Genomic DNA, 9887 nt, shown 5'->3' on the forward strand with positions numbered 1-9887 from the left:
TCAACCTTTTGAATCCTACGTGCCCACATACGTCCTTGGGTGTTTGAGGATTGGTCAGGAAGATTTGGGTGTGAGATCTCAGAACACTGGATAGGAAGATCGTTGATTTATACAAGAAGACTCAAGGATACTTGATAGACTACAAGAGCTAATCACTGATCAATTTGTATGTCATTTAATATTGATATATGTGTATGATCCTGACTGGTATTAATATTTATTAAAATGGTTCCATATATTTCGCTGCGTAACTTTGATTTGATCATTTAATACCAACAATAAAAACATGGAGATGAACCAAGATTTGTCTAATGAGGAGAAGCCAGTTCAGATCCTAGACCAGAAAGATAAAGTCTTGTAGAACAAGACCATTTCCTTGGTGAAAGTGCTGTGGAGAAGTAGCAAGGTGGAAGAGGCAACTTCGGAGCTTGAGTCTGATATGTGGGATCGATATCCCAAAATATTCAGGTATATTTCGATGACAAAATTTCTATAAGGAGGGGGTAGTTGTAATGCCCCAAATTTGCTAATAAGACTTAGTGCCTTTATTAGCATGTCAGGAGGGCAATAATTGATTTAATTATATTACTACGTGATTAATTGTGATATATGTTTATTAGTACGTGATTACTTGAATTAAATTATTATATGACTAGATATGCATGTTTAGGTGAATTAAATATGCATGTGGGCCCGGTCGTGTTGTTAAGGGCATATTTGTAATTTTTGACTTGTTCAGGGTATATATATATATGTGTGTGTGTGATATGTTTGAGACCACAGTCTTGTGGAGATATATTGGAGAAGTGTGGTTTGAGGCGGTCCTAGGGAGCAGATTAGTAGAATAGTCACAACAGGGTCAAATGCCCGGCTCAGGGTGATCCTAGGGGTACTTTGGGAATGTAGTACATGTTCGGGATTTACCGGGTAATGGGTAGTGATTTAGCGGTTATTTGGGTATGTCGGGGATTAATTGAAGATTTATAGGAATACTCAAGGAATTAATGGGAATGGTGCGAATTACGGGATTGCCCTTTGTGGTATTATAGGGCTAGGAGTTAATGTAGGGGCAATTTAGTTATTGTAGTGCAAGGGATTTACATAGAGCCTTAGGACTCTAGACTCAATCATAAGAAAAAAGAAACACTTAGCCTTTCAGCCCCTTCTTCTCTCTCTGTCACATTTCTCTCTCTCTCTCTCTCTTTCTCACTAAGGCTTAAAATTTTTGGTGGGACTATTGGGAAATTACCCAAGGAATTGAGCAATTGAGGTTGGGAATTGGGGAAATCAAGCAAGGAGGAAGTCTGTGGCAGCTGAGGAGCAAAATCATCACTAACGTATAGAGTAAACGTAAGGGCTCAGGAAGGATTCTACTAACCGGTTTAGTATAATTTGAGGTCCTGGAGGCTAGAATTGTAACATCTCGTGTCTTGAACACCCGTTAGTAAGCGGTTGGAGCCAGTGAAGAATTATGTGAAATATTATTTTTATAAATGATATTATATGAATTTGCGATGATTAGTGAATTTTATAGCCGCTGAATGATCTAGTTAAGATCTATCTTTATGCAAAGAAAGATTTATCTCGAACCAAGGAATAAACCCTAATGGGAGAAAAATCTCGAATTAAATAAAATAGTAAATACTTTGGCCTAAAAATATTAATTTTTTTCTGGCAACTGGGACTTTGTAGTCAAGCCAATAAGTTTAAGAAAAATTGATTGAGGTTTGAATTCCAATCAATCGGGCTTGAGAATGAGAATTTCTTGCTTGGGCCTCTAAGGGCATTTTTGGTCAATTTGATAAAATTACCAAAATTATCTGATATATGAAAAATCTTATTTTGGGGTCACATTTAATTTAACTAATTTACCTTGTAGATATTTAAAAACTATAGGGTAAAATTTAGGGAATTTTAGATAAGTAAAATTACCAAAGGGCCCTTAAGTGTATAAAGAGAGAGGTAAAGATGAGCAAGGGCATAAAGGTTTTCTTCAAACGGAGGAGAGAGAGAAGGGTGGGGGCAAGGCTATGCCTAGGGCTCTCAAGAGCCTAGGACATCTACCCTAGGAAGGGTAAGAGCCTTACCCCCCTCATTGGCTAAACCCCGATCATTTCCATCTTACAAATCTAATCATTTTTTTAAAAAATTTCCTTTTCCCTCAAGAAAACAAAAAACAACCTCTTCCATTCTTTCTCCCCAAAACTGAAACCTAGTCTCTCTCTCTCTACTCTCCATTGCTGCAATTTTTTTATCTCTCCAAGAGCTAAGAGCACTCATTCCCCCATTAAATGAGGGAGAAGCTCAAGAGCACACTAGGGAAGAGTAAGTTTCGAACCCTACTCTATTTTTTCTCCTCTCTTCCTCTTCAAACCTAAAACTGTAAGGATTTATGTTACATGCATGTGATCTAATAGCCATGCATGACTTTGATCTTTTGTTCTAGGGTTCAAGAGAGGCTTGTACGGGTATTACCTCAAGGAGTTAGCACTTTGGTGATCTGGTGAAAGCAAGGTAAGAAATCTTGGTAGTTTGCATGTTTTCTTCCTTATCTAACTTTTCTACCCTAATCATTTTCTTACAAATCTGCATGTGGAACTTGGGGCTCGGTTTTGAGAGTTTAGAGCACTAAGGGAAGGTGTTAAAGAGCTAAGGAACACATCTCCAAGCTAGGGCTTCGAAAGGTAGAATCTATGGTTGAGTTCTTTATGTTTTGTAGTGATTCTTGTAGATCTGGTTTTATAGGGTGTTTCAATAGTTTTTGAGCTTATTTTATGCTTAAGGTTGAGATTTATGTTTGGTATGATGATTTTCATGCATGCATGTGGCTAGGGTTATGCTAGAAATGTTTATTGATGTTAGGTTGTGTAAATAAAAAAATGCATGCTGCCAAAATTTCGTGGTCTGGCTTCCAATGGGTCAGATCGTACACTACTACCTCTGTCTATGAAAAATATTTGTGTAGTTGCATATTAATTTGTGAGTACTTGATGATAGGCTTTTGAAAATAGTAAAAAGGTAATTTTAAACCCAAGTTATGAATGTTTTGGAATTTTGATATAAATCTAGAAAATTTTGGGTCAGCATGCACTACCCAGATTTTTTTTTATTTTTGAATAAGTTTCACTAATAAAAAAGATATGAAATTTGGTAGGGTATTATTTTAAACATGTATAAGGGTTACTGTAAAATTTTAGAGGAAAATGTGTTAAGGGATAAGATATATGATTTATCAAAGTTTTCCCTTAAATTTAGAAACAAAATTTCTGGGTAGCAAGCAATGCTTAAATTGTTTTAAACATTTCTCTGAGTTTTATTATTCCAAAAATTATGAAAATTTTAAGAAATATAATTTATATATTCTTAAATATTCGTGTAAAATTTTAGAAATAACTGGGCTAAGGTCGAAGATAAGTAAATTTTCAAAGTTATCTTAAAATCTGGGAAAAAATTCTAGGCTGCAGGCACTGTGTAACGGCCGACTTCCTTAGAGCCGTTACTAAGTGAGTTTTCAACGTGCATTTAACTCGATAATCGAGGTTTTAAGGTCAAAAGTGTAATTAAATCATAAACAGTGAAATAAACTTTGAAAATAATTCCATTTATTATAAATCGTTGAGTAGTTGACACTTGGGATCCCAAGAAACTGTTTAGAAATATTTACAACATATAATTTACAAATTTAAATCGACTAGACGACAAAACCTAGGTATTAGTGCAACCATCTCCCAAAACCACTGGCCGTGGCAGCCAGGCAGGCCAAACATGTATGCGCCGCTTCACGCTCTCTGTACTCATGGTTGGTTGACTTTCCCCTTGCCCTTACCTGTACCACAGAGCACCCGTGAGCTGAAGCCCTGCAAGAAAACCCTCACAAGCAGATAACATATACATAACAAACACTTATCAGTTAAACAAGCCATCAATAGGCTAAACACATACGGCCATGCCGTCCCAGGCGCTTTACCAGGCCCTGGTTCGCGGTCTACACCGTGAGGATATCCCAGATATCCTTTAGGGTCTCACCCTACAACTCGCACTCCACGTGCTCAACGCTACTCCCGACCCCTTGCCATACTCGGCCTAGCACTCAACATGCCCAACGCCGTTCCCGGCCCTTTGCCATTCTCGGCCTGCGTCCTTCCTGGCTCTCGCCGAACATTCATCTAATCGCATTCATAGCATAACAAACATATACTGAATACTAACAAATTCAATAAAAGGGCTACGCCCTGCAATTCAAACATATTGGGCTCAGCCCTGCATACAAGCTCTATGGGAACAGTGGTTTTCTTACCTGTGTCCCGAGCTCCTTAAGCACTGAACCCTCGACCACGGTCCTCTAATCTGAGCCTCTCCGAGAACCTAGTCACAACACATAAATATCATCCCCATTATTAACCAATTTAAAACATCTCCCAGAACCAATCCCGAGCTCTCGGGACCTCCCGGACCCCCACACAAAGTGGCGGAAGCGTCCCCCGAGCCCCCTGAGCAAAAGCCTAAAAACTGAATTTTCCCTACCCAGAAATGGCCTAGGGCCGCAACACTAGCCCTCAAGGGCCGCGGCGCCCAGCGTGGCCTCCTTCCCTGATGCAACCTAGCGCCACGACGCAGAAGAACAGGGCCGCGGCACCCCTTCGCGAACCCAGAATTCTGGGTTTTCCCTTGCATTTTCCTTGAGCCAAAACACTCCCAAATCAACCCCAAAGCATACCTAAGTCCCAAATTCAATTCAAAACCCCACATAGAACCTCTAACAACTCAGAAACATCAACAACAAGCCTAAACACACAATCAAATCCCCAATTCACAAATTGGCTTAAAACTTTATAAAACTTAAACCAATAAACCAGAAACTTGAACCACATCAGCTAATACATAACAAAGATGCATAAAACCCTTACCTCAAGTAGAAATTCGCCCCTGAACCTTCTCCAAGTCCAACTCCAAGCAAATTCCTCTTATTCCCAAACTGAACCTAGGCAAGCTTCATCCTCAAGAATCCACCAAACAGCCATACGTATTAGTTGTTAACCTAACCTATTTCTCTGCAGAATTCAATCAAGATACTGAATAAAAATTACCTTTGAGCCTGGGTCAATCCCCCAATTCCCAGCCTTGAAACCCTTGAACTCTAGCCTAGAATCCTCCAAAACTTAGCAAGTCTCCAATCACCAAAGAGATGAAGAAGAAATCGCATGGAAGGAAGAGAGAGCTGAGAAGTTCTGTTTTCTTTCTTTCCTTTGTTTTCTAAACCATTCTAAAAGTCCCTCAGCCTTATCCCATCACAACCAGCTACCAAATGACCCAACTACCCCTCCATCTAACCCATACTCTAACTAATCCTCAAGAACAACTTAGACCTTTTCTAACTTCTTACAAATATACCATTTCCTCACTTAGAGTAACCATCCTCAATGGTTACCTATGGTTACCCAAGCTACTAGAATACCATTAGCCATTCACCAAAAATCCCCAAAATACCCCTAGGCTCCTCCCGAGTCGGGTATTTAATCCGGTTGTGACTTTTAAACTAACTAGCTCCCTAGGACCATCTCGGAACGTGCATCACAAATATATCACCGTTATATCAACAACATCACATATATTTCATTTATGCCCTCAACGTGCTAGAATTACCAATTTGTCCCTAACAACCAAATGGGGCCCACATGCATATTTATTTCACCTAAACATGCATTCTAACCACACATTCATTAAATTCACATAAGTTAATATAGTTTAACAATTATTGCCCTCCAGGCACACTAATCAAGGATCCAAGCCTTATTAGCAACACACTACCAAGAATACTTTAAAAATTTGAATGTGTTTACCATCCTAAAAATTATGAAATTTTGAGGGAAATAGTTAAGATGTGTATAAGGACTCCAGTAAAAGTTTAGAGAAAAATGTGTCACAGATTAAGAGAAATAAGTTTTCTAAATTTTCCCTAAAATCTGAAAAGTAGTAATTTCAAACCTTAACAAAAATGATTTTTGGGAGGTTAGTTCTCTTAACCTAAAACAAGATTTTGATGTGAGGCTTTATCCTAGTTCCAATCCTTATGAAACAGAATACATAAACAATAGTTTAAGGGTTTTTTTTCCCAAAACTCAACTTAGGGCAAAAGTTTAAAAATGAGAGTTTACCACCTTAAGTTAAATAGTGGAAGAAAAGTCTTGGAAATGAAAAGAAATAGTTCCTTGCAATGATAACTAAGGATTTGGAGACTTAACCAATCCCAAATCAGCTTGAGTTCATTTAAAAGTTCATTTTTACCATTTTTAAGTTAAGGGTCCAATTGCCTTTCTTTTCAAAATTAACGTAAAAAGAGATCCTAGGTTATGGATAAAAATGGTCAGAATAGGTAGTCGGGTTTTGTAGAATCGTTAAGAGAACGGGATAAAATTGTCATATGTTATTTGTAAAGGGTCAAAAAGCGGTATGTTGGTAATTGATAGAAAATGGTAAACTTTCGTAAGAGGACAACAAGTAGGTATTTTTCTAAAGATAGGAGTTGAGTAAAACTCCTTTTCCTAAAACCAAAATATGAGTTGTTTGATAAGAGAGTTCTTTAGTTAAAGAATATTAAGATGCACGACACGGAGAGCGTGTTGCGGTGAGGCCAATTTTCTCATGTTACTATAAAGACTGAAATGAAATCCGGCCTTATACACTGTAAGGTGTATAATAGGTTATAGTATAGAGTCTCTAAGAGAACTTTATTGCATGTAGGTATCATAGAATATTAGCTATAAGGGTATGTCATAGTTTAATCTGAGTACATTGTATTCATTACAGTAACCGCGAAAGGGAAAATGAAAAGCGGTGGTAAAGATCTAGCTGGGAGCTAAGGACTCCAAGTAAGTTAGCATTTCTCTTTCTTGGCTACAACATGAATATACTGATAAGTGATTGTAGTAGTAGATTACACTAGTTTTATTTGGATCATTAAGACCAGCGTATGCTTAATACCTACTCTTTAAATGATTTTTCATTATGCGGCTAAATAGTAAGTAGGATCGGATTGAACCTAGAACCTTCGCATAATATAGTTTGGGTTGGAGCGAGGACACGGTAAGAATATATAGTCCGGGTTGGAGCTAGGACACATTAAGAATATATGGTCCGGGTAGAAGCCAGGACATGGTGAATATATAGTCCGAGTTGGAGCCAGGACATGGTGAGAATACAGTCCGGGTTAGAGCCAGGACAATGGTAATAAAGTCCGGGTTAGAGCCAGGAAAATAATGGTGGAAACCAGGTTGAGGCTCGTATCCCTTGTTGATGATTTAATTGTTTAGTCAAGATGTGTGTTAAATATATTTGAATATTCTGAGAATCTTTTGAGTGCAAGATATTACGATATGAGTGATATATTGTATGTTCTGGGAATTTTTAGAGTGTAGGTTATCATGTTATGTGTGAACTTGATTGCTAGAAACAACCAACGTTATTGTTCGGTTATGGTTATCCATTTTATATGTTCTGGGAATTTTCTGAGTGCAGGTTATCGTGCTATGCGTAAATTTGGTTGTTAGAAACAACCACAGTTATTGTTCGGATATGGTTATCCATATTGTATGTTCTGGGAATTTTTTGTGTGTAGGTTATGTGTAAACTTGGTTGTTAGAAACAACCAAAGTCATTGTTCAGATATGGTTATCCATATTATATGTTATGGGGATTTTTCTAAATGCATGTTGATATGATATGTATTAAAATGGGTTGTTGGGCGCAACCAATGTGCTTGATTTTCTTTATGGATATTATTAAGAATTGTATGATAGGGTTGATATTTATCCAATACCCTAATAATCGGTAGTGATATCAACCTTAGGTCAACCCATTACTGGGTTTAGTATATTTGTGTGCAAGGAGATTCTTAGTAAGAATTTTTTCTTACCTAGTTGTTTCATGTTGTAGATAAGTGCAAAAGCAAAAGGGAGCTGTGAGAGCCGGAGTCTGCTTGTGGATAGGTACATGTGGCCTGACCTGGGTAGATTTTTTATGGATCAACATTTTGAAAAGAAAAAATTGGAAGTTTGTTATATCTTTTGGGATAATTGTTTTGTTATAACTCTGTGGAAGATAAGTTATATTTCTGTTTGCTAAACTAAAAGTGTGCGCACATGACCCTTTTAAAAGGTTTTTTCATATGGATTTTTGGTACAGTGATTTAGAGTAAAAGTTTAGTTTTCCACATGTTTTGGTCATGTATGTTTTGAGGGTCGTTACAAGTGGTATCAGAGCTCGAGTTGAGCTAATTCTGTAGACAAACCCACATGTACATTTTGCAAGGTAGACCAACACTCAATGTAAGTATGGTCTTTTCATATTTGCTTCCTTGTTTTATTTTATTTACCTTCATCCTATAAATTGTAGTTTATGGCTGAGAAACACGGTGTAGATAACCCCATCCTAGTGGACCCCCCTATAGTATATACCTTTGAGCAGAAGCTTCGATTCCATCAGGAATTCCATAGCGCCTATCCCTGCATATTCACTGGGGAAGCCGACAACTTGTATGATGCCTGGTCCTGGACTCATTCACTGGAAATCATCTTCGAGGATATGGAGATTCCTCTGAGCTTCATGGTGAGATTGGCTTTCGATGGTTTCAGATAAGGCATCTAGGACTGGTCACTACCTCTTGGCTAGAGTTTCAGGCTTCCATTAAGCTTGCATTCGACCCCTTTGATGAAGTATCGTGACAAGTCTTGTTTAGGGTAGTTTTAGAATGTGTTTTAGTCTTATTTTTTAGTCAAATTGGGACTTTTGTACGGTATTATGCTTGTGTTTGTTTTGTTTTATGGTTTTTTTTCTATGAATCGCATGATGGAATGGGAAGAAGCAGAGTTGGTGGACAAAAATGGAAAATTTTATGATGTTTGGAGGCATTTGGCATTATTTTTTATCATCCGTGGGATGTTGAGACAATTTGAGGTGGAGAAAATAGCGAAATAGTGAAAATCGAGCATACAAGGAATTAGGGTCGCGACTTGGTCATGCCAGCCGCGGCTCAACCAATTCAGAGACTACCTAATCTACTGAGAGTTTTAGGGCCGCGACTTGGTCAAGAGAGCCGCAGCGCTAGAGGAAATAGAGACAATTCTAGGAGGCGCATGAAGATGCGGACTGCGACCTGGGTGAAGAGGGTCGCGGAGCTTGAAGGCCCTGACGAATGCTGAAACACCTTAGAAAACATAGGTCCTGACCTAAGAAAGGCCAAGTTCTGGCTCGCCTTGCCAAAAAAGAGGAATTCATTTTTTTTAATATAAGGTCAGACTTTAGGTTTTGAATAGAATTAGGTTATATTTTTTATTATGAATTTGAGAGCAAATTTGATTCTGAGACATTATTTTTCTGCAAATTCATATTTTTATTTCTTGTTCAAGCTTTTAAATTTTATGAGTATGAATAATTATTCTGTTGTTTTAGTCATGTCTCATATGAACTAAATCCTCTATCTAGGGGTTAATGTAGTCGCTTGAATTTTGATTTAATTTTATTATGATATTCTATTGATACTTCTTCTTTATTCTAATCTATATGATGTTTGTTTAATGCTAGTAAATACTTGATCACTATTTGCTTGATTTATGATTTTGATTCAAAACTCGAAAGATGCGGATGGAATATGCAGTCGTTATATAGACATAGGTTACATATTGGACGAGAGTACCTATATGACTTGTGTAGCAATTAGGTTACCATTCTTATGCCTGCTATGTGATTAAGTTTGTAGAAAACTTTCATATAGGTTGAGATCTTATATCTTAAAAAAGAATAGGAATCAATTTTTGTTAACCTGCTATTAGAATAGGAAGATGAGATTTTGAACAGATTAGTAAACTTAATAGAATGAAAAGTTGATGAAA

Source organism: Humulus lupulus, chromosome 5 (genome assembly GCF_963169125.1).
Source record: "Humulus lupulus chromosome 5, drHumLupu1.1, whole genome shotgun sequence".
In the NCBI taxonomy this organism is placed as follows: Eukaryota; Viridiplantae; Streptophyta; class Magnoliopsida; order Rosales; family Cannabaceae; genus Humulus; species Humulus lupulus.